Source organism: Halichoerus grypus, chromosome 2 (assembly GCF_964656455.1).
Source record: "Halichoerus grypus chromosome 2, mHalGry1.hap1.1, whole genome shotgun sequence".
Taxonomy (NCBI): Eukaryota; Metazoa; Chordata; class Mammalia; order Carnivora; family Phocidae; genus Halichoerus; species Halichoerus grypus.
The window spans coordinates 102,603,255-102,629,267 of record NC_135713.1 but is presented as its reverse complement, the minus strand read 5'-3'; the positions used below and the strand labels follow the sequence as shown (position 1 = coordinate 102,629,267).

The following is a 26,013-nucleotide window of genomic DNA, read 5'->3' as shown; positions in this document are numbered from 1 at the left end:
TTCTGAGCCCCCTAAAAGAAAGCTGCTGCTGTATGGGAGGGAGGGGCTTCCTGGATTCCAGGGCCCCGCTGAGGTTAGGGGTTCCCTGACTCAGGCCTGATTTGCATGTCTTCCTGCCTCTCATAGGTACCAAGCTCCTCCCAGCCAAATGCACTCTTGTGGGTGGTCATCTGCCTCGAACTCCTCTCTTCTCCAGCCGGGGATCTGGGCTGACAGTGTAAAACTCAACAACTTGGTGTCCTCTCTTTTCCCGAAGACTCAGCCAGAGCAGGTCTGCACCAGTCATCTCTGCTCCCTTCCCCAGGGCTGCACTCTGACCCCTGTAAGCTTCCAGAGGGCCCCTCCCAAGCAGAAGGCAGTCCTAATCTCTTCCACCCTTCTCGGAAAGTGAGCAAAGAGCGAGTGAACACCCAGGCAAGGAGACAGTACTTTTAATGATGCCAAAGGTTCCACCTCCAAATCTTGCTAGGCGGGAAGGGCATAGGAGGTGAGCGGTGTTCTAGGTGAGGCTATTGTGTATGGCTGAGGCCTTATTTCATGCTTAATTGGATCCTCTTCCTTTGGGGAGCCTGCAGGAAATTGGGAGGGCGGGTTTGGTCAACACTGTAGAATTCACATAAAATAAAGCTTCATTGCCCTCCTGCTTCTTCTATTTTTTATTTTATTTTATCTTATTTTTTTTGCCCTCCTGCTTTTTAAAGCAAGACTCACACATAAACCTCCTTCTGCTTAACATGCATACTCCACTGTGAACAGGTATGTGGCCCAAGGTCTTTGCCTTGAAACACTGTTGTCACCTCCCAGGCCCCACACAGCCTGGACACTTCACGAGGCCCAGCTCTTTGCGACTTTGCCATCCTTGTCGCCCTGCCTAAGTAAGAGCCCCCGAGTCTCAGAGCTGGCCCACTAATTTAGGAGTCCCCAGCTCATACTCTGTTCTCATTTGCCTTTGCATGGGATTAGGTTAGTGCCTGCCTGCAGCGTGGGATCTCACTCAGCTGAGCTCCTCTCCCACTGGCTTCTGATGAAGAATAAATTGAGAGGACTCATAGGGATATTCTGCTGATTCTTACTGTTTGGGGAAAAGGGGCTGTGTTGGCAAATCTCATTTTGAAAGCGTCACCTCTACGTCCAAAATATTCAGCAGGACAGGTTTTTACATAAATAATGTGGACAACTGATTGTATGTGCTTGCTGGGCCATAAGGGATTTCCTTTTTGGAATCACAATTTAAGTGATGAGATTCGGAGGACATTGCAGCTTAACTGGAGTTTCCATTTGGAAGATCCTGTTCTCTGGAGTCCTTCTGTGTGAGTTGGTTCAGGTTTCATGCTGTTTTGCTCATCTCTTTCCTGTGTTTAGGAGCAGCAGAGGAAGGAGAAAAACCGCTCTTCTGATGTTTATTTGACTACGGAGGTAAATTGTCCATTTGCCGAAAAGAACATCAAAGACCAAGGGTCTCTAAAATACTGCCTTGTGTGTAGGTGTGTGTGTGCGCGTGTGAATATAGGAGTATTTTTTGTGTACGTGAGTGTACACTTGGTTCTCTGCATGATCGAAAATAAGATGTGAACGCCAAGCTAAAAATAAAGACAAGAATATTTTATAAAGAATATTTCCCCTTTTGCTTTCCTTTTCCCCCCAAAGCTGCCACCTTCCAGCTATAATTAAGCCTTCAACATAGCGCTTGCTGAGAATCAGTTCCCGTGTCTGTGCACACTGTTGCATTGTCATGTTTATCTTTCCATATAGAACTGTGCTGGAAAGACAAAAGGGAGGATCAGATTTCCGGAGTCTGAGGGAAGACAGAAGCCAGCTGAAATGTGAGACCACAGCCTTCTCTTCCCGTCTGCCTGGGGAGAGAGATTCTAGCCGCTGGACTTGGGGCTCAGACAATGCCTCCAAACACAGGCAGGTGTCCACAGGCCATTAGAAGAACCACTGCCCCGGAATATGGGTCTGTGTAGGGAGGACGAGGAAAAGGTGCTAGAAGACTGCCCGAGACTGTAGCCACCAGAGGCTGCTGGTGAAAATTGTGCATAGCTCAAAGAGCAAACAGCTCTCATTTTTCAGTGATTGCACTGGATTTTGAATTAAACCCAGTGGGGAGAACATACCTGCCTGAGCTTCAAGAGAGGCGGCGGGCTTGTGGACTTGCGAACCAAGAGCATCTGTTTTTCAAGCTCTGGATCTGTGTGCCTATGCTGCTGTAGCTTCCATGTGACAAGTCTTGGGATTGGTGATCTTTTTAGCCCTGCTTTAGGCAGAGAGGAAGCTGATTTTACCTGCGAAGGGGGAAGGGGAGGGAAAAGGGGGACAGCTCAGGTAGTGAATCACAGCCCCTCTTTGGGTCTGTCCGCATCTGGGAGGCTTTAATCCTACTCCTCAGGCTATGATTGGGGGTGACGTAAACTGTGGAAAGTAAAGACCAGCTCTCAGAAAGCCTTAAAGATTTCCAGCTCGGTTAGAACGTACTCAGTGCTAAACCGACAGAGGTGCTGGGCGGCTTCTTTTTAGGAAGGGTTGGGTTCTAAAGTCAGTGCGGATGGTGGAAAATGCATGCGGTCCAAATTAGGCTGGAGAATCCCGTAAGTCACTTGCAAGGTATGCTTCAAGATACTTAGACCTGGCCAGGCTGGGAAATGGTCCTTCTCGAAAGGGAGGACATGTATTCGGGCTCCTGTGGAGCTCATTTTGGGGCCTGTGCTCTTTGAGAGAAGCAGGAAACTGGTAGCCTTTAAATTGTTCTCCGCAGTCCCATCCAGCCAGGTGGGCATTCTTGAGTTTGCTTAAGCGAAATCTGTGTAGGATGCAGTCTCATTGCACCAATGGGGGGATCCCAAAATATGCATTAGCTATGTGTGGAGGGGAAGAGAAGGGGGGGTGGGGGAGGGGCGGGGAGGGGGGAGAGAGAGAGAGAGAGAGAGAAAACGAGAAAGAGAGGGAAACATCTCTCTTAATATCCTTAGCCTGAGCTCAGGGAACCTGTGGCTTCACTGTGACACATTTATAGGGCCTCTAGCTGGTAACAATAGCATTAGCAATACTCTTGCATTGAAAATGTGCTAGGCCCTGGTCTAAGCATTTTACATGTATTAACCCATTCAATATGCACAGGAACTCTGTAAGATGAACTTTATTATCCCATTTTATAGATAAGGAAACGAAGTCTTAGAGCCCATTCAGTTTGGTCCGTGCGGTAGTTTGAGATGAAGATGGCTGCCAGGAGCATGTGCGCAGAGCTCCAGAGAGGAGCCGGACGTCTGTCTGGCTTCTTTGGCAACGGGGTGTTGCAGTGGGAATTCCTGCTCTGCTGGGCCCCTGGGGCTCAGTGGTGCAGCCAGGTTTAGCTGCCGGGCTCCCTGTTTCTGGACTTCTGCACGGGCTAGTCCCTCTGCCTGGCCCCCTCTCTCCTTTTTACCATGCGAACTTTTACTCACCCCTGTCTTGGAGCTAGATTAGAGTCCCCACCACCGCCCGCTCCCGCAGCTTCCACTCGCTCTGACCACATCCTGAGGCTCTGCACAACAGGGCCGCTGGCTTCTTCCCAACTCTCTCCCCAGCCCTCAGCACAATGCCTGGCTCACTGTCCTCAGTCGGTGTCCACTGAATGGATGTCGAGTAAGTGAAGAACTATGGGGCGTCACTTCCCATCCAGCTTCTAAAATACAGGCACCTTTCATTTAACATTAGTCACCCACATCTAAAAATCAGATGTTCTACCTGAAAATGTTAGCCAGAGCCTATTTCCTATTATTTGAAACGGGAAAAAATTATCCTGTGTTATGCATCAATTCCACATTCCTAACCAATGTCCTAAAATGTAATGGAAACATAGTAAAACACCTACATGTGACTAAAAGACTCTCATGTTAGGATCTAGGATGGCTAGAGCACTCCTTCCTAATCCTGGACTGTTAATGTGGTTGCTGACAAATAGCTGCTCTGCATGCGGGAAAGTCCTCCCTTCCAGGGCCATGGCTGTCCTCCCTGGCTTTCTTTTCTTCTCCAAGTGTTTCTTCAATACTTTCTCAAATTTGGGGGGTCTTGCTGTACACTACTAAGCACAAATCAGGGCCATTCATCCAAGGCTTGTGGGAATACATTCAGGTCAGGGGCACGACAAGGCAGAGGATGACTCACACTGAGTATGAAATCTTACCAATTAAATTTGGAATGTAACTGAAGTCTTTCCCCACATATTGTTTTGTTAAAAATGATGCATTGATTTTGGAGCTGTGAATATAATTTTTTTCCCTGAAATTCATCCACTGCCTGAAAAACATTTTATTATAGCCAGTACCTGCTTTCCTTCCATCTTTCCTTTTAGTTTTCTTTCCTTCTTTCTTTCAAAGTCATTGATTCTATACAATTTGGGTGTGACGTGTGAAGGAGTCCAGAATATGCCACTGTGGCATAAGGGTTATTTTGAGCTGAAGCCATTTGAAAATCAACGGATTCAGGAAGAGGCTTTTCCTGTATGCCCCTCACCTGCCTATAAGCACAGCCTTCCAAACTAATTCAACCGTCACAAATCCCCCTTTAAGGGAGGCTGCCTGCATTAGAGGGAAGGAGATGAAAGTCAGGGCTCGATGCCAATTTAAGACAGGAACAGACCTTAGGAAGACAAGCCTTCCCTGGTACTAGTTTCCCCGTATATTTCTCAGTCATTCCTCACTATTTATTGTCCCATGAAATCCTCTGCCACTGGTCTTATTAAGATGTATATAAGCTCTAAATTCTAACCACTTCTTTGAGCCACTTTCTTTGTGAGCTCCCACTTGGGTAAGTGAAGAAACTTTGTCTTTTCCCTTGCTCATCTGTCTCGTGTTGGTTTAATTTTCTTGCCCCCAAATACTGAATCTAAGAGGGTAGAGGAGAAGTTTTTCCTCTTTGATGCCAAAAAAATGTTCTATTAGGAAAATGTAAATCAGAAATAATTCTGCAGTGTGTGCCTCTGTTTTCAAACTTCAAAAAGGTCCCTGTACGCCTGAATAGGACAGAGCACTCACTGTCTTTTCCGAAGTTTGCATGAATGGTGATGCCTACATGGTTCACCTGTCAGTCCTCAAGGGTGCCAAAACCTGTGCCTGACTCTGAGGCCATGACCTTGAAGTAGGATCAAATCCTGGTTGAGGAATCTGCCTGCATGGCTCTTGGCTCCTGGCCATCCCTCTGTCTCTCTGTAGTATGGAAATAAAATTCTTGCCTCATCAGAATTTCTCCTTATGATTAGGTCACCAAAGCCTTTGTTATAAAAGCAAATATCTTAGGAATTCAAAGATTGGTTTTCCTCTTCTTTCAACTGGTAGGAGAATCCCTGAATTTTAACTTGGCATAGAATGAAGATATGTTGCCCAGCTTCCTTTGCAGATAGGTGTGGCCATATGATGAGTTCTCCCCAGCAGAATGTGAATGGAAGTGAATGTCACTTCTGGGGTGGTGACATCTGTTGGAAGACAGGAGGTCAACACGGATCCTCAACTTTGTCATATAAGCAGTTTTGTCCAAGATGGGGCCTGTGCGAACTACCAAGAGCCCAAAGTTGCACAGCTCACACTGGGAACATGTTCAGCCCAGTGCCTGGCATGAAGTAGATCCTCGACAGATACATCCGTGTTGAGTGAATGAGTGGATGAATACGTGAGTGGAACTACCTAGAAATCTAGGTATTCCTACAGGAATGCTGTCATCTTTAATTATTCACGGTAGATAACTTACGAGCCCAAGACTGTTTTAGTTCAGCTTTCCGCGGTCCCCAGACTGCCTGCCACTGTCACCCGTACCTCTCCGCTACCTGCTGAGATCCTTCTAACTTCGTCGCGGTAGCGCCCTCCTTAGTTTGTGTGCCCATGCATGATGCCCATCCTATCTCCTCATAGTGCTTTGGGGTCCTATAAAGAAATAGAGTTGAAACTAAGACGTGGTATTTTGTGGCATTTGCCAGCCTGTTCTATATCATTGCCAGTTTCTTTCTTTTAAAAAGTTGTTCCCTAAACCCAAGTGTAAATTATCAAATAAAGGAACAGAAAGTCATCCTTTGTGTAGGAGAAGGTAAGTACGATGTCTTGAGGGCAACAACCTTTCCCCACACAGGATAAGAGTGCGAAGGGCCCCGTTTGAAGCCTACCAGGGCCAGTTACCAAGAGGTAAGGGAGTTTTCAGATGCTGATTTCCTCCTACCTGGTGTGGACTGGCTTGAACTTTGCTCTCAAGACAATGAGGTCTCAGGGTGAGCAAACCCTCCTGCCCGGTGACTCCAGCCTCCAGGGAGGGAGTTAAGCCTGATCGAGTTAAGGGAGGCCTTCTGAGCAGCTTGCCTACCTCCTTAGGGCTCTGTCCTTGGATTTTATCTTTTTTATTTGGAAAAAAGTATCACAAGGACAGGAGGCCTAATAGCATTGATTGTCTCGCTAGTCTGTTGATTAAGTCCAGGAGGTCCCGGCAAGTACATTGTCCCTGCCCCCCAGCATGATACAATAATTAACTCCACTACTAACAACTAAAAGTTAATCACAACGTGCGCGAAGCCGGGCTCTCTTTTTCTGCCTGCAAGACCTCTTTCCCACCATGGCTTCAAGGTGTTCGCTCTGAGGCTTGGAACAGGTTATTTGAAAAAGGGCCCTTCCTTCCAGTAAAACTGTTCCACATATTATTATTTTAATTTAATTAGGTTTTAAAAAGGTTAGCCGTGACATTTGAATAGCTTAAGCTCACATTAATATTCTGAGAATACTGTTCAGCCCAGCCACTTGTGATTCGAAAGGATGTTTTTCCGGAAAAGGAATTGGCTTTTAGGACAATTACTGAAAAATAGCTTTCATTTGATTAAGATGGCTATCTCGCTATTAAAAGACAGTTATTGAAATAAAATACGTATACAATATTGAAAAATGCTAAACCATGGCTTGATACTATTTATCTAGGAGAAAGGGAACCTGGGCAGTGTGTTTATGGAGATTATCCCGAAGGCGGCCAATGTCTTTCAGCAATGAGCAAATTAGTGAACTGTGCTTGTGATGTGCTGTGTGTTGTCAACCTAATGTTTTATTTATTTGCCTGAGAGCTGCTCTCTTCATTAGGGAGTTCAGAGAGCAAAGCGAGATGATATTTACTAGCCTGGCAAACTAATAAACTCTGCTCGTGTTTCTTTTGCTACCATGGCTGATCGTGGTTTTTCAGAAAAACGGCCATTCAATATGCTAACGGGTCCTCTAGGAACAACATTAAACCGTAACTTCCTGTGCAAGGAGGCAGCAAGGACTAGGGTCAGCATTTCAGGTGCGGGGGCCGGCATGGGCCCAGCCCTGTGCTGGTGCTGGTGGAAAGGAGCTGCTGCGGCGGGTGGGCCAGCCCTCCAGACACTCACAATTAGCAGGGAGCTGGCCACGATGATCCAGCTTCCTCTCATTACACAGTGATACTGGTGCTAGTCTCTCCCCAAAGCGGCGCGGGGGACCAGTCAGTTCAGCTTGGTGGGCTTGGAGATGGCTGCGGAGCCAGGAGGAGCTGGGGCTTGAGGGCTGGGAAGATTCTGCCTGGAGAAGCGGAGGTGATGTCACTCAAGGCAGATGAGTGCTTGAGTGTGGTCTCCGGCCGGCAGCATCCACATCACCTGGAATGTGTTGGAAATGCACGTTCCCAGGCCTCCCGCAGGACCTGCCGAGTGAGAAGGTTTGTGGGAGAGGGTGTGTGTCCGTAGTCCGCATTTTAACCAGCTTTTCAGGTGATTCTGAGGCTCCTGAAAGTTAACAAAGTGTGTATTCATGGCCCCTCCGGTCAACTGGGAGAAGTGTGACTTGACCAGAGCTTTGAGTTTGATGGGGGGCGGAGGGGGCGGGGAGGGAATGGGGTGGAAAGATGGAGCAACAGGTAACAGCTTGGAAAGACCAGTCAGGATCAACTATGGAGGAAAGACAGGGAGGTTATTAATTATTTATATTAGCTATCTTTATGTGTGAGTTTTTTTTCACATAATAATGATGGTTCTGGAGCCAGGTAATAGGCACCAGCTGGATGTAGCTCAAACAAAGAGAAAATTGATTGAAAAAATACCATGATATGTCATTACTGCCCAAGAGAGAATTCAACAACCAGCTCTCGGGTAGGTATATTTTTTTTCTTTTCATAGTATTTCCTTAGGATAGATTCCAAAATGTAAGATTACTGACTGGTTCAGAGAGTGTGAGCAATTTCGTGGCTTCTGACGTTTAGCACCCAGCAGCTTCCAAACGGTTGTAGCAGTATATGGCGGCACAGTGTTAAATGTAAACACCATTTTTTACTGCGTCCTTAGCAATCTCAGTTCTGTTGTTGCTAACTGGCTTGGGGGAAATGGCACAGCACGCTTGTTGCTGGCAATTAATGGGTTATTGATGAAGTCAATTGTTTAAAGTTGTGTTTATTTGCCGCTTGTATATTTTACTTGAAAAGGATTTTTGGTCCTTATTTTAGCAGGGATTCGGGATGAAAGTAATTGTAGCGCAATAACGAGGAAATAGACTAGTTTTGGCTCCTGTGGAGGCTGTCAGCTTCCCGCCAGCCACACCCTCATAACTGTCCTCGCTAGCCCCTGAAAGGTCCTGGAAGTCGAGAAACCGTGTCCAAATTTCAGCTCCGCCACTTACTGGCCTTGGGATTTGCTGGCAGTTTCTGCACTTCTGTGAGCCCCAGTTTCCTCATCTGGAAAATAGGAAAAAATCTGAATTACCTAGCTACATGATATTTTGAAAATCAGAACGAGGTCAGGTACCTGCAAATGCTTGATAAAGTCTAAAGCACTATAAAAATGTTGGCTGTCCCTGTCGCAACGTTGGCTTACCTGAGTGCACAATGCCCATGAGGTCACGCCGGGTCAGGACTTCTGTTGTTGAGCTATAAGCAGAAACATCCCTGGTCTAGCTCAGCTTTTTCACTTTTTGCACAAATGGGACTCAATTCATAGATGCAAATTCAGGAAAAGACATGGTGATAGTTCAGCTCTTCTTCCCACCAGCACACTTCACAGATATGTGGAAGGACCTGATGTTTCTCCCTTCCTTCCTTCCTTCCTTCCTTCCTTCCTTCCTTCCTTCCTTCCTTCCTTCCTTCCTTCCTTCATTTCTTCCTTGCCTCCCTCCCTCCCTCCTTCCTTCCTTCCTTCCTTTCCTCCCTCCTTCCTTCCTTCCTTCCTTCCTTCCATGTGCCAAGCACTGGGAATAAGTAGTAAGCAAGAGCCAGCCCAGCCCTCGCTCTAGGGGAGCTCGCATGTTTATTCAGAAAGGAACACTGGCTGTGTGTTCTCATGTCTGACACAGTCTTCAGCCGACTGAACAGTGCCTTACAGTTTGGAAGATTTGCTTACAGCGATGCATGCATTTGATTCTGCCACCTCTGTCATCAGGAAGACTGAGGTTACACCCTTTGAAGTCAGAGAGGTTAGGTGACTTGCCTAAGGTCATGTAGCAGGTTAAGTTGTGGGGACTGGCCCTGTGCCATCCCCCTGGCCCCTAGTTCAGTGCCTTTTCCATGGCACGACATTGACCAGCCCTTTCCATTCTCATATTTACAGTGGGTTAAACTTAGCTCTGCTTTAATGAGAGAATGGAAATGATGGGGTTCCACCACAGAACCCTAACTCACCTGAAAACTGGGCTGGCCTCTGTTGTGTGAAAAGCAGCTCTGCATGTAATTAAAAAAAGAAAACCCAGCAGCCAGAAATTAAAAAGCTAAAGAAAAAAGAGGTAGGTCTGGGAAGTAAGTCTCCACTGATGTAAAAAGCCAGGCAGTGGGGGCAGAGGGGCTGCGGAGTGGGGGAGGGTCCTGGTGGCTCCGCTCGGCTCTCTGAGGGAAAATGTCCCCACTAGTCAATGGAATTAGGGGAGAGGGTTCTGAGGGATCAAGGGAGATAAGTGAGCCAGATAGAAAAGCTTGCAGAAAATTGAACAAAACCAGGAAAAGATGAGATGGGCTAAAAAAAAAACGCAGCTCAGGGAACCAGGGTAAGAGAAGCAGTGATTCCTAGTCTCTCTTCATCATGGTGGGAGAAAAAAGGTGCAGTGTTTGCTGGCAGTCTACACCGCCGGTCAGAGGAGAAGGGTCATTCTGACACTTGGCAAGTTCCCCTGGGCATCATGGGTCTACAGTGGATGAGTTACTTCCCTGATGGACCCCGGACTCCACTGGACTGCGGATCCTTAGAGGGCAGAGCTGCCATGTTCTGCTTTTACCTCCAGCCTGCAGTAGGCTGCCCTTGGACGAGCCAGGTTAGCCCACAGCTATCATAGGATGTGCTAAGCAATGCCTGCTAAATCTCTGTTTCATATGTTATGGTCTTCTTCTTCTTCTTCTTTTTTTTATATGTTATGGTCTTCAAAACTACTGAGTTTTTTTTAAAGATTTTATTTGTTTATTTGAGAAAGAGAGAGAGAGCACGCATGAGTAGGGGGGAAGGGGCAGAGGGAGAGGGAGAGGCCGCTGAGCAGGGAGCCTGACAGGGGACTCAATCCCAGGACCCTGAGATCACGACCTAAGGTGAAGGCAGACGCTTAACCAACTGAGCCACCCGGGTGCCCCACCACTGAGATATTTTTTAACACAAAATAAAAAATGAATGTGGGGCACCTAGGTGGCTCATTCGGTTAAGTGTCTGACTTCAGCTCAGATCATGATCTTAGGGTCCTGGGATTGAGCCCCGCATAGGGCTCCCTGCTCAGCCTCAGTGGGGAGTCTGCTTCTCCCTCTCCCTCTGCCCCTTCCCTCACTCATGCTCTCTCTCTCTCACATAAATAAATAAAATCTTTTTTAAAAAAATGCTATTATATATGCCAACTATTTCCTGACTCCCGTGAGGTAAGGAGTAGACTTGGGGAATTATTGTGTAGCATAAATCCACAGATGAAATGGAGACACGGGGCAATTTGCCAATAATTCAGGCCAAGGTGATTTTTTAAAAAATCCAAATTTCTGAGAAATTGCTTCATTCTCTGCCTTAATCTGAAGGAAGACTGGTTTGGCCATTACCTCCTAAGTCTGACGTGGGCTGTTACCATCCTGCCTCCCAGTGGGCACAAATAGCCAACTCTCTGGCTTCACCTTCTGACACCTGAAATAGAAGACACCTGAAATAGAATCTGCCTCCCTACTCTTCTCTTCCACCTTCCACCTTCTCCAGCCTTATCCACACTTTTAGACTAGAATAATAAAACTTAGAGACCTAGAACCCAGATGTCAGCTGCCTGAGTATCTCCAATTTCTCCAGGTTTTCGGAGCCACTTTCCCAGTTGGCAGTCCAATAGAATGACTTGAGCCTTCATCTCATTGTTGGGAAGCCCACTGGGCCCCCGTATTTCCAAAAGTTGTAGATAGCCTTACATTTCTGCTCTACCTCCACGGTCCTGCTTCTGTTGAAGTCTTTTGTGATTTCTTCTTGTCTTTCCTCCTGTACACACTATCCTTTCTGCACATCATATCCCCCATACGGGCATAGCCCTTTCTCCAATTCTCCAAGGCAGCCATGCATGTAGGCCATGATGTGCTGTGGCCTTGGTTGGAAGACCATGTGGACTGAATCTGGTTACATTGCCATATCACATAAGAGATGATTTTCACAAAATCAGAAAAAATTGGATATTGGACACTCCTATTGTTAGAACTTCTTATTTTCACTGGCTCTACTCACCACCATGTTTGCTTTAGTCTTATAGTTTCTTTCTCCTTCCTCACACCGGTCTTTCCACTCTTCCCCTTCACTTTATCCCTCCCTTGTAGATCACCTTTGGAAAGTGACTCCCAGAGGGAAGGAGGGGAGACACTGAGCTGAGCCAGCCCCAATCACTCCTTTTTTTTTTTTTTTTTAAAGATTTTATTTATTTGACAGAGAGAGACACAGCGAGAGAGGGAACACAAGCAGGGGGAGTGGGAGAGGGAGAAGCAGGCTTCCCGCGGAGCAGGGAGCCCGACGTGGGACTCGATCCCAGGACCCTGAGACCATGACCTGAGCCAAAGGCAGACGCTTAATGACTGAGCCACCCAGGCACCCCAATCACTCCTTTTTTTAACCAATCATGGGGGATACTGGGGAGGAATAACTCCCAGGAGGAGGGAGGAGAACCAACGTGGAGAAAGGCCAGGAGAATTTCTCATTTTGGAAACTATCCTGTTGAAACTAGCCTGTTGAAATTTGCTTGTTTGGCATTCTTTATCCTCAGCCTAGCCTGACTAGCCTTCATATCTAAATGTAAAACTGGCCAGAAAGAGTCTGTGATTTTCAGTGCTTCATTGAGCAGATAGTTTCATAGAGTGCACTCCTTTTGCTTTTAACTGCCACCGTTCTTTTTTAGATGTCAGGTGTAACATGCCAAACAGCAGGTATCTTGAACCTTTATTGTTGGCTTTTGTTTTCTTCTTATTTCATGACAGCTGTTATTTAAAATCAGCATTTATTGAGAACCTAATGATAGCTCTGAGCTAGGAATGGTGGAGTACACAAATGTGATTCACACATACTTCCTGCCCTCAAGGAGCTCATGATCAGAACAGAACAGAAACTCATCCATTAAGGCCAGATTTGCACAGCTAGTAAGTGATAGACTGGAACTGGAACCCAGGCTGTCGCTCTTGGTCTCATCTCCTTCCTGTTCCCTACACCACACTCAGTGTATCACTCTTGCTTTCAGCACATTCCCGGAAAGAGAAGGGAGTATTCTGAAAGGAATATTCTGAAAATTATTGGCTTTGTTCTAGATATGGAGGAACTCATCAGCTTTTGGGAAAAATAATATGTTGTGGTAGGTGGTAGCTTTCCTCTTTTCCTTTTTTTCTTAAAAGGCAGTGTCCAAAACCATGTCAGTCTCAGTAAATCATATCAGGATGATTTACCAGAGAATCATATTCCAGAGGCTATTTGTTGTTGTTGTTTTTCTGGTTAGCTAGATGTGAGTTCTTGTTTCATGGAGGTCCTTTTCCTATTCTTGGGTTGATTTTAAAGCAAATATTACTTGTGAGAGTTGAATAATTGTGGACACCTCAGAGGTCAATCAATTAATATTTACTGAATGCATTATTAGGCAAATTATATGAAAAAGTCTAGTTTGACACAATTCACTATTGTTAGACGCTTATGTTGACCTCTCCTGGTAGGAGAAAACCCAACAAAGAAGATATGAAACATGAATGTACGAAGAGTGTGAGGTACCACAATCCCAGAAAATGGAGAGGCAGAACAGATACTGAGTCGCTTTCAACACCTCCTGAGCCAGGTTTTCACACCATAGCTTTCTTTTCTTTATTCAAGACTTTGTACATTCCAGAACAGCCATCAGCCAAATTGAACTCTACGTGTACTCCTGCGTCCAGAGCCGCAAAACAGAAATGGAGATCATCTTTATCATTATTGTGTTGCTGATTAGTCAGCTTCTGAAGACTGTCTTACTTCTGGACCTGCTTCTGTATTGTTGGGTCAGATTGACTTGAGGCTTTCAATTATTTGCACGAAACCCAAAACAAATGACAGTATACTTACCTACCATTTTGGATTATCTCTTTTCCTGGACTCTCCCGTTAGCACCAACAATTGAGAGTTGGACAGTTCTGGGATTTCTGTCTCTGATAGTGCCAGAGTTTTTCTGTAGTGCTGTATACAGATTATCAAAATATGTGGGGGTCGTTTCTCTGCTCTAGTCACAGATACATGTGTGAGAATTGTGTGTGCATTAGATTGTGACAAAAAAATTAATGGTGGTTGATATAAATTAACCAGCCCCTGGTATGGTGCCTGGCATGAATGCTTAGTAAATATTTGTTGACTGTCTGACTATAGGTCTCTGATAAATGTATTTTACATTATTATCTCTCTCTTTAAAACATCACTGTGATATTAAATACTAAATATGTCTTGTCATATTACTTGGTATTGTTTGATACATGATACATTGTTGTTTGAGAATAATAATGATAGTTATCATTTATTATATTGTACGTGCTAGGATCTGTGCTCAGTGTTTATTATGTGTTATTTAATTTCATCTTGTTAGATTTCTATAAGGTATTATTATCCCCATTTTATAAATGAGGAAATTGAAGCTGTCTCTTAATGAAAACAATCTTAGCTTTAATATATTCAAATTTATGAATCTTTTTATTTAAGAATCAATGCTGTATGTGTCTTCTTTAAGAAATCTTTCCTTACTCTAGGATCTAAAATATCCTAAATTGTCTTCTACAAGTTTTAATATTTTGTTTTTGACATGTAAGATGGTAATTCATCTGGGGTTGATTTTTACATATGGGATCATTTAGAGATTCCCTTTTATCTTATTCCATATGGAAAATTATTTTATTGTCTAGCTCTTTTTAGTTGAATTTCTCCTTTCCCCACTGATAAGATCTTAAACTCTGACATATATCATTGATCTATACATGGATTCATGTAATGAGATATCATACAGTAGTTTAAAATGCATCACCTATATGCAACAATATGAATGGATCTTTGCAATATGATGGGCTAATGATTGGAATAGGACATGAACCAAGGGTTATGATGAACCAGTTTCTGGCCATCTGAGGTCCTAGGGGGAAAGAAACAAACAAATCCAGGGCTAAAAGCAGTTAAATGATTTGCCCAACCTCACTTGGCTGGGAATGAGGTAGAACTGGGACTCAGAACCAGTTCATGCAACTCCAGATGCCGAGTTTTCCATTAGACAGTGGGCACAGTCAATTCACAACCTTTCCAGAAACCTATCATTCTTTATTAAGAGATCAGCACTTGAGATACAGCTATAATGCCTCCTAGTAAACTGAAGACCATACCAAGTTAGTAGGCTCCAGAACTCGCTGAATCCCTGAGTTCCTTGATGCATTAGTTATCCCCTCTCTCCCCTCCATAGTCTTCCTCTCTCTTCCAGCTTCCTTTCTGATAGGGTATATCTTTGAATTCTTTAATTTGCTTGGATATGCTTGCCTCTTTGCATCTTGATTGAAGAAGCACAAAACCCCCTTGATCACTTCCACATGCTCTCTCAGCACTTGAAACATCCTGCCATAGGCCTCCCTTGTTTGTCTCCCTCAGTACAGAAAGCTGTGTGAGAGCAGGGTCAGCTGCCTCACTCACTGTTGCCCCTAGTACCTAGCACAGTGGCCAGTGCAGAGTAGGCCTCGATAAAAGTTGATCTAATGAATGAAGAAAGGTGACAGGCTCACCTACTTCTGATTCATTGTTTCTAGTTTCTGCCTCACCCCAGGCTCTTAAAAGTAACCCCCACCTTTTTTAACAAGAGACATTTATTTCTTATAATTCTGGCAGCTGGAAGTCCAAGATCAAGATGTCAGCAGGTTTGGGTTTTTGTAAGGCCCTCTTCTTGACCTGCAGTTGCCTGTCTTCTCTCTGTGCCTTCACGTGGCCTTTCCTCTCTGCGTGTGCACATTCCTGGTGTCTCTTCCTTTCCTGACCTACTGGATTAGAGCACCACACTTCTGACTTCATTTAACCTTAATGAACTCTTTAAAGGCCCTATCTTGAAATACAGGCACACTGGGGATTAGGGCTTCACCATAAGGCTTTTGAGGGGACACGATTCAGTCCATAACAAAGGGTTACTAAGAGTTAGTTACAGATAAGCTATGAATCGAGTTGTTAAAGGTGATGGTGTTACTTGAGGTGGAGTCCCATTTGCATCCTGCCACGAATCCTGGCAGCCATGTGTACTGGTGGACCTATGGCATCTGTGTTTTTGGTCGGCATAGCCTCACTTCCCCTCTACTTGGTAGCGTTGTCAATAAAAGTGCCCCATTTTGAGGTGAGGGAATTCAAAGTTACTCTAGATGGGTAGCTGGGGATTTAATAAGCCAGCATTGTTACGAAGCACACAGTGACTGTGTGTTTCAGTTCTAATAACCGGGTTCTTGCTTCATTCCTGGTTAGTAAGCTTCTGCCTCTGATTTCACTTCCAGTAAACAGATCCCTGCTCAGTTCCTGTGGCAGCTGTCCAGGGGACATGAGCCTTGCAAGGAGCCTTGGTTCTCATGACTGAGTCACCATCACCATCCACACTTGCCCCTGACACAGTTCTGCCTTCAGCCTTCAACTGAGAGACTTCTCTGTGCAGCCCCCAGCCTAGACTCCCTGACTTACCAGCATCGTTCTTACTCTTGCCTCCTGCTGAGGCCTTCCAGGGAGCTGCCCTATCCCACAAGACTCCAGCCTCTGAGTCCTCGCCTCTTCTCCATGCAAGGACCCATTCTAATGCTGTGGAGCCCCAGAGGGACCCACACACCATCCAGGATGTCCTTAGAATCACCACAGGCAGAATGACTGATCCTCAGATTCTTGGGTTCCATGAAGAATGGAGGACCGGGTTAGGAAGGCAGGGGAGGAGCAGAGAGGAAATCCCTAGGAAACTGGCAGTAGCCACAGTGTTGCTCTAAGTCCCACACCCTGACCAGAGAGGAGATTCTATCCCAGTGGCAGTGGGTGACCCGAGCTGAGGAGGATGTGTATATGTACTGGGCAAGGAGCATATCTTACTTGTCTTTTTATCCCCAACCCCCGCTACAGAGCTGACACAATAGGTGGTTAGTGAGGAGACGTCATGGAATGGCATGATCGCTGTGTCCCCAACACCCTGTGTGACATTGAACTAGTCAAGTCACCTTTGAGCCTCATCTGTTAAGTGTGTAGATCACAGGGACTTTCCTATTGTTGTTTCAAGGATGAAAGAATTTAATGCATTTGGGAATGTGACATCAATAGCCTCCAACATTCTTCTGCCTGTCCTCCTGTTAGTAGAAAGTTTAAATATACATCCCACTGTATCTACATCTATCTGTATGTCTCTCTCTCTCTCTCTCTCTCTCTCTATATATATATATATATATATAACACATATGTTCTATTATACACTTACATAGTATATATTTTTAATGGACAAGGCAAAAAAACTCCCAGACATTCTAATATATTCATCCTTTAACTCACTGAATAATGTCGTATACCCTTGGGGTGTGTTTGTCTTACTTTGGATTTCATGACTGTGAAGTCCAATGTACACTTAGGGGGAAAGGATGAGATGTTGAACTGCTTTGACTCCCAACACTTCTTTTTTTTTTTTTAATATTTTTATTTATTTATTTGAGAGAGAGAGAGAGAGAGAGAGAATGAGAGAGAGCGTGAGAGGGGGGAGGGTCAGAGGGAGTAGCAGACTCCCCGCTGAGCAGGGAGCCTGACGTGGGACTCGATCACGGGACTCCGGGATCATGACCTGAGCTGAAGGCAGTCGCTTAACCAACTGAGCCACCCAGGTGCCCCAGACTCCCAACACTTCTGACATCGAATGCATGGTGTCCACTTCGACCACGTCAGCTCTCTGATGCCCACTGTGTCCCACAGTTCCATTCAATTCTGACACTGCTTGGAGTTAATGCCACATCTCACAGGCTGAGTGCTCAGTCCCACAGACTGCCCCCACTTCAGATGCTGGTCACAAGCCCTAGACTGTCACTAGTACTTCTGACCAAGCACCTGTAAATTCTGGGGGTACCCACAGCTCCCTCCTTAGGTTCAATAATTTGCTAGAATGACTCATAGAACTCAGGGAAGTTCTTTACTTGCCTGTTTATTATAAAGGATATAACTCAGGAACCGAAAAATGGAAGAGGTGCATAGGGGAAAGGATGGGGGAAGGGGTACAGAGCTTCCCTGCCCTCTCCAGGTGTATCACCTTCCCAGTACCTTGATGTATTCACCACCTTGGGAATTCTCTAAACCCCATTGTTTAGTTTAGTTGTTTTTTTTTTTTTTTCTAATGGAGGTTTTGTTACATAGGCATGATTCATGAAATCATTGGCCACTGATGATTGAACTCAATCTCCAGCCACTTTCTCCTCCCCAGAGGTGGGGTTGGCACCCCTCCCCCAGCCACCCTCCTCCCCAAAGCTCTAACCCTCTGATCACAGGCTTGGTTCCTTGGGCAAATAGCCCCCCTCCCTAAGCCATTTAGGAGCCCATCAAGAATCATCTCATGGCATAAACTCAGGTAGGGTTGAAAGGGGCTTGTTATGAATAACATGAGATGCTCCCATTATCTTTACCACTCAGGAAATTCTGAAGGTTTAAGAAGCTCTGTGTCAGGACCAACAAAGACCAAATATGTGTTTCTTATGATATCACAGATGTCTATGAATTGCTGGTCACATTAGCATTTCAGTGGCTGAAAAGTAAGGCCCATTGCCCATTGAAATTTGCCTGATCGATAAAATACATCATCTCAATGGTAAAAAATACACACCATTCCCTCTGCCCCATAAGATTGAATAAAGTTTCTCATATTACATTTAGAAAGGCTGATCATTGGCTCTCAAACAGAAAAGGTTGCTCACCAATAGGTTAATGTCACTAGCAACCACTTGTGTGTTTTGGAGATGTAAATTGTTGGGCTTGTTAAAGGATACTATAAACAGATGTTGTGGAAGCATTACCCACATCAACAGAGGCAAACTTCACTCTTCCTTTTGCTCCATCAAAGAAGTTACATGGGCAATAAGCTGGGGTCCGCTGATTATTTCATTTAACACGTCCTCACTGAATGCCAGGCGCTGGGCTAATTCCTGCAAATGAAAGAGTAAACACAACCCATGTGGGTTTTTGCCTTCGTGGAGTTAACACACCAGCTAAGGTGCAAAACAACAATAAACAAATGACACAATTCTGCAGGAAATCCTCTCAAGGCTGACCCAGAGAACTGTGGGGGTGAAGGTAGGCACAGAACCTCCTGAGAGTCAAGGAAGTTTCTCTGAGGAAGTGCCCACGTCAGCTCTGTTTGAAGGCTGGGAAGCCTTAGGAAGCATGTGTAAGCAGGCCATGGGACAGAGTGGTGGAAAGCACGGGTGGGAAAGGCCTTGGCAAGCCTGATGACTGAAAGAAGGCCAGTGTGGTTGGGGAGCAGGGGTACAGCACACAATTGGAGAGGAAGACTCTTTGGGCACCAGGATTGGGGGAGGAAGAGAGGTAGGGGACAGAAGCAACAAGAAAAACATAGGCTGATAGCTCCACGTGTCATCTCTCTACATTTTCTCCTAGTAAAGCTTTGAACAACTTCTTATGCCCCCCTTTTAGTCACCCCCCACCCTCCACCTGCCACCTCGTCCCCAGTGGAGTGCTGGGGCAGGAAACCAGTGAAGGCACTCTTCCTGCAAACGCTCCTCAGAGGTTCCATTGCATGGGGAAGACTAGAGTGGTATACCGACTGCAAAGAGAGAGAAGCTGCCCAGGTTCTGCTTTGTAATATCAGAATAGGATCTGAATATCAAGAAAGTGACAGTGTCTTGAGAGAAAAGGTGTTTTGAACATTTATGAGCTAAGATCCTGGACTACACAATGGCCAAAGAAGATGGGTCAAAACAAGCTTTCTGCACTCCCAGAAATGAGAGCGGAGATGAAGAGCAGACCAGGGTCCGGGCCTCCCACAGAGTGTGGTGACATGGGCTTCTAGAAGAGTGGGAGCAAAAGAGTGAAGAATGAGGCTTAGCTTTCCATCAGGAGAAATAGTGCCCTCCTCATGCACCCCTTGCACCCTGAAATACTGGGGTGTGGGGGAAAGGGACAAAATCAGGTTGAAAAGAAAGGGGTGTTCTCAAGTCAGAGTGAGTTTTCAGTTAACACAAAGAGGCAGAGTGAGTAGTGAAGAGGGTGAGGATTGGAGGATTTGTTTTTCATGGATTGTGTCTTCTAGGACAACTTGGGAGTCAGTTTTGTGAGAGGAGATCGGGTCAGGAGAAATGAACAAAGAGTCGGTACAGAAGATAGATGATCAGAAGGACTTACGTCTTGGACTGGGACCAGGCCATGTGAGTGTGAGACAGTGGGTTTGTGTGGCAATGAGGCTTCCACCTTCAGTAGCCTGGGAAATACTCAGGCCTCCAGAAGGAGCCTTGACCAGAGATGCAGCGATTCCCATCGGCAGCCCCTTGTGACTGGAGGAGCATTTATGAGCTTGTGGCCCCTGACATGGAAATAGTGGTCACAGGCGGTGCCAAGCCTTGTGTCCTTCAGAGCACCGTACGCGTTCTGTGGCCCCTACTGGGCACTTAGGAAATGTGTAATGAATGAAGAAAATAGTGCCTTCCCACTGTATTGGTTTTCTAGGTGTGCTGTACCCAGTGGCTTAAACAACAGAATTTTTTCTCACAGTTCTGGATGCTCGAAGCCCAAGTTTAAGGTGTCCTTAGGGTTGCTTCCTTACAAGGGCTGTGAGGGACAATCTGTAGGGCTCAAGGCAGGCCGCCCCAAGATGAGCCATTCTTGCATGAAGATTATTTTGAGATCCTGCGACCTAAAGAGAAATTTTTGCCCCTCCCTTAACTATGTAGAAGAATCTAAACTTAGGGTCTTTCTCAGAATAAGAGTTATTAGCAGAGATAAATTGTATCTGAGTGGCTCCTCTGTCTGGCAGGACAAACATCTCGTCACCAAGTATCTGCTCCTCATCTTATTGCCCTGTGAATTGCATTCCTTCCTTCCGAAGTCCCAGACCCCAACCTCTTTGTCCTTAGTTCTGGATGACCTCATTTTGGCTGGCTGTCTTTGGAATTTCCATGTCTGTGTGGATTTCCCCTACATAGGCTATTAAATTTGATTTTCCTCTGTTAATCTGTCTCATGTCAATTTGATTCTTAGTCCAGCTAGAAGGACCTTGAAGGGGACGGGAGTTCTTACTCCCTGTCAATTCTGTGCCTCTCTCTAGCTTCTGTGGTTTGTTGGCCGTCTTTGGCATTTGTTGGCTTGTAGGTGCGTCACCCTGATTCTTCAGTCACATTCAATGGCGTTCTTCCTGTATCTCTGGCTTCACCAGGTTGTCTTCTTCTTCTTTTATTTTTTCCCCAAGGTTGTCTTCTTGTAAAGACACTAGTCATATTGAATTAGGGGCCCACCCTACTCCAGTGTGACCTTATCTTAACTAATTACATCAGCTATGACCCTGTTTCCAAGTAAGGTCACATTCTGAGGTACTGGGGACTTTGGCATATGAACTATTTGGGAACATAGTTCAACCTATAACACCCATTTTTTGGAAGCCTAACCCACTGTCGTATCCCATAAATACTGCCTCTGAAATATGACTTAAAGCCACTCCCTTCTTTCCAGCTCCTCTCCCCCTTCTGAGTCCAGGCTGCCATCCACACTTAGCCAACTACTGCTCTTAGCCCTTGGAGTTGGGTTCACACTTCTCATGTGCAGAAAGGTAGCGTTTTGAATCTTCTTGTAGGGGTACTGAGTTTCTCCCTCCAGGCACCGTGGTGACTGATGCAGGAAGCTCAGTCTAATCATGGCCAGGTTGACTCAGTGAAATGCAGTGATTTCTCAGTTTACTTGGGCTTAAGCTCGATCATATGCAAGTACTTCGACCCCTCCCCTCTCCTTAGCAAGGCAAGGCTCTTCCTGTTGGGGGAGGTCACAGTGCAGTGGTACTTGGGAGGCACCTGGATTTGTGCTCACTCTGGGCTGGTGTCCGTATCCTGTGTGCTGTCCCATCTTGCTTGTTGGCTTGTGGTGAAGCTCTCACACTGGTGTCTGCTGAAGCAGCCAGGACCCACATGTCAGGTCCACAATGCCCCCCATAGCTGCGCCTCGTCCTCAGGTCTGCAATCCTCATCACGCTCTTTCCCTGGAACCTGGGAGAATTTGGCTGCTCTCCCTGCAGCTGCTAGGATCTATGGGAACCTGGAAGGCTACCCGCTGGCCTCAGTGGCCCAGGAACTTTGCATAGTAATTGGTCCTCTCTGGGTTTATCTGCTTGGTTTGTTAGTGTCCCAGAACTCCAGATGGAAAGTCAGCACCTGCTTCTTTTATTCCTGGATTTCCTGAAACCTATTTGAGGGTTCAGTTGTCTGTTTTCACAGGACACACCATTGATTGACCATAATTTCTTGTCTGTCTTTAGTAGGCCATAAGCTTCCTATACTCAGCACAGTAGTTGACATATTGTAGGTGCTCAGTAAAGTATCTGTTGAATGAATGAACTCCGGCTATGTTCTGAAGAGAATATGTGACATCTAGGGTGGATGCCATGTCTTAGGAGTTACGACGTAGTGGCTAAATCATGGGCTTTGGAGGTAGAGCAGACCCTCATTCAGATCCCACCCCTGCCTTTTACTGGTCATGCCACCTTGGGCAAGTGACTTTTGCTCTATAACCCTTAGCTTTCTCATAGGCTGAGATTGGATATAAATCAAACAATGTATATAAATCACTTAGCATGCTTCCTGCTGCTTAAGTGAGTATGCTCCAAATGGCTGCTTTTATTATTACTGGGCTTTCGTTAGCTTCTGTGAACCTCTCTAAGCCTTCAGATAAAATGATTACTGCGAGCTCTGGAGGAGGGACCAATGCTGCTTGGCCTCAAATTCGCTGATCATGGAGAGTTGGGTGCTTCACCTGAGTTTTTGTGGGCTCTGGAAAAGAGGAGGTGAGAGCAGCTAGCACCTCCACCTTCGGTTCCCTGAGAGCGAGGATCATCTGGGGTTTGACGTTCGCAGATCAGCCCCAGGGATGCGTGACCCTCGCAGCTGTTCATGTGTTCAGATAGAGGGATGAACAAGTTACTGTGTTTGAGACATGAAAACCACTTCTTTTTTCCCCTGGAAAGTACCTGATGGATCTGAACTGTAAGTTCCAGAAGCAGCAGAGATAGATCAAGAGATTCTAGAGTGTCAGGGAGGAAAAGATGTATTTTCCTGGCAGGAATTCCTTTTGAAATTTAGGTGTAAGCCACTCTGTGACCATTGGGCATGTGCTGTAATTACTGTAATAAAACAGGGGGCTCTTGCTACCTCCTCCTCTTTCTGTTCTTTTCTTGGCTGGTTAAGTTCGGAAGGGTCAGTATGGGGTGGGGAAATGGTGACATCACTGCTTTCTGTCTCTAGATCTATCTTGAAGACCTGCTCCTATTTTGCATAATTAGGTCTCACTTTGTTGGGGAAATTTTCCAAGGTGCCATTCTATTCTGAGTACTGCACTTTTATTTTTATGGAGGAAATTGAAGGGAGTCTAGCAAGTCTGAAATGGTGGGTGGGTTGGCCAGGAATACCGACCTCCTTGTTTCTAAAATGCACCAGGGGAAAATAAAATCACCCAGGAGCAGTACCCACACACCAAAAATCAATCTTACATTCAGAGTGGAATTTAATGGAATAAGCAGTGAAACAGGAGACTGAGCTCCAGAAGGCTCCACCAACAACTGGCTGCCTTAGTTTGCTTGTTTATAAAACGGGGACAACAGTAAGGATCCCACTTAAATCATTGTCAGTTAATTAAGCTTCTAATAGCAATAATTGATAGTATTTTTTGAGTATGTAGCAGGGCTGTTCTTTTTTTTTTTCTTTTGAGAGAGAGAGAGTGCACGCACACGTGAGCAAGGGGTGCGGAGGGGCAGAGGGAGAGAGGGAATCTTAAGCAGGCTCCACACCCAGTATTGAGCTGACGCGGGGCTTGATCTCACAACCGTGAGACCATGACCTGAGTAGAAATCAAGAGCCAGATGCTTAACTGGCTGAGCCACCCAGGTGCCCCACACCAGGACTGTTCTTCACAGCAACCCTTGGAAGTAGGTTTTATTACTTCCTTTTTATAGGTAGGGGAAACTGAGGCAAAGGGCAATTCAATAACCTGCCCTAGTTTGTGCAGTCAGAAGTACAGGCCCAGGACTTGGACCCAGCTCATCTGGCCTGGGTCTGCCTGGCCCTAATCATACCCTCATCTGGCCTTTGTCACAAAGACCTTCCCTGGCCACTGGCGAGCAGTGTGAGGTTGCCCTCTGCCAAGTGAAATCAAGTGATGCTGGAAAAGTGCCCTTTCTTGATAAGGGAAACTTGACTCTGTAAGGATCTAACTCTCATGTCAGCCATTTGATAAAGTCTTTCCATAAACATCTTTCTTTCCTTCTACTCTTAAACAGAGTGTACAAAAAATGTCATTGTTTCCATGCTACCGTATGTAGGCTGGCTTGCATACCCTGTGCCCGGGCTGTTCCAGGTGCTTTGCCTGCATTAATGCACTTGAGTCTCCTACTCGCCAGAGAGACAGGCCCTGATCATGACTTTTTCTTCTGATAATAAAAATGAAGCACAGAGAGGTTAAGTGACTGGCCTTGGGTCACAGAGCTGTGACCGAGCCTGCATCTGAGCTCAGGCAGTCTGGCTTCAGAGCTGTGCTCTTACTGACCAAGACTTCTGGATCGTGACCCCATGGAACACACAGGGCATGATGGGAATGGGTGTCTCTGTGCTTACGATCCCCGAGTCTGTGCCAGGTACTCTGCTTGGAGCTTTATGAGCCTTAGCTCACCCATTCTTCTCCACGGGCCTTGCAGGTAGGGACAGGATTGATCTCATTTTATAGCTCAGGGAACAAAGACTTAGAGACATTAAGTAACTTGCCCAACATCACATAGCCAGTGAGTGGCAGAGTTGAGGTTCTTTCTTCTTTTTTTTTAAAAGATTTTATTTATTTATTTGACAGAGAGAGACACAGCGAGAGAGGGAACACAAGCAGGGGGGAGTGGGAGAGGGAGAAGCAGGCTTCCCGCTGAGCAGGGAGCCCGATGCGGGGCTCGATCCCAGGACCCTGGTTCATGACCTGAGCCGAAGGCAGATGCTTAACCACTGAGCCACCCAGGCGCCCCCAGAATTGAGGTTCTAATTCATATCCGTAGTGCCCAGACTCATGCTTTTTCAACACTACGATCCTACCTTTGGTGCTGGCCTCAGTGAAAAAGACCTTCCAAGGTGGCCGGTGATTATATGAGGTTGCCTCCCCGGAGGGACGGCTACGAGCTCCTCTGCTGCCTCTCTTCTGCTCGGCAGCTTCTGCCTTCCCGGTGCCGGGGCTCAGTCTCTCTCCGCGCTCCCCTGGCCGCCTCGGATGAGCAGAGGCTGAGAGTGCTGGTTGGTGTGATACCCGTTTCGTCATCAGACAGCCTGCCGTCTGGGATGTGGTACCACAGGGCGCAGAGAGATTGGATTTGGGGTTTGACACAGGCACAGAGGTCCAGTCCCAGGGAGTCCGCCGGCTACGAGGCAGGTGGGGACCCAGATGCGACAAGAGCCATCGGAGGCAAGAGTGGGGCCAGACGTTGCTAATGAGCCCACCCCACAAATACTCCATCTTGCTTCTTTCATGCTGGCCAAGCCCTCCTCCCCCAGCAAAGACCAAAAGTGCCAGAGGCTCACTTTTCCAGACTCCTTTGCAGCTAAAGGTAATCCTAGGACACAGTCCTGGCCTTTGAGATGTTAGGGGAAGTCTCCTGGAAAGATTTTTCTCTTTGGTAAAAGAGAGAGGTGTGCGAGGACAATTCCCTCTCTCTCTCTCCCTTTCTTCCTGTTCAGGATTTTATGGTGTGAGATACTGGGGCTGAGAGCTGGTGACCATGAGGCGCAGGACTTGGAGTAGAAGCTGAACAGAGCACCACGGAGGAAAAAGAAAGTGGTGGTATAGCTGAGCTGCTACGACAGAGCTGGAACCGCCTACTTCTGCATTTTATGTTCTGTGAAAAAATAAGATTAAGCCACTTTTCGTCTTGTATTAAAGCACCGCGCACTCCCCCCGATGGATTCCCTGATTGTCGCTCCTATGAATGGTGCTGCTAGACCGCTGCCACCACCATCTGGCCACAGGCTGGCAGCACACAGACGGACCTAGAGCCACACCGCAGACCCCTAGCTGGGGCTTGAGGCGAGCAGGGATCCAGACCCAAAGGCCAGGGCTCCCAAGAATAGTATGGCTGCCACCTGATGATTTAAGAGGCAGAATCAGCATTCGCTAATTTTGCAGGATGACCATTGGTGACATTGGAGCTGGGACTTGAATGGAAGGCCATTTGCCAGGTGGAGACCCGGAGGCCTAACACCCTACATCTGGCTGGTCTTTGCCCTCACCTCAGTTTTAGCACAAGTCAGGTCCCACAGCAGGGCTCTCTACCTGTCTGAGGGACAGATAGATGGTGGGCTGTGGAGGACACTGACTGGGAGAGATGGAGGAGC

General features: G+C 46.3%; 2 long non-coding RNA genes across 3 annotated transcripts in view; both read left to right on the top strand.

Annotated features, from left to right (window-relative positions):
- Positions 1-26,013, top strand: part of LOC118551596 (uncharacterized) — a 146,841-nt gene that overhangs the window by 81,127 nt on the left and 39,701 nt on the right. The window lies entirely within an intron of this gene.
- LOC144380976 (uncharacterized) lies at positions 1,210-25,945 on the top strand. Of its 2 annotated transcripts, none has more exons than XR_013445350.1 (3): positions 1,210-1,310; positions 19,710-19,824; positions 25,360-25,945. It is a non-coding gene; the product is annotated as an uncharacterized LOC144380976 (long non-coding RNA). The 2 variants fall into 2 exon arrangements; XR_013445349.1 differs by lacking the exon at positions 1,210-1,310 and adding an exon at positions 2,329-2,604.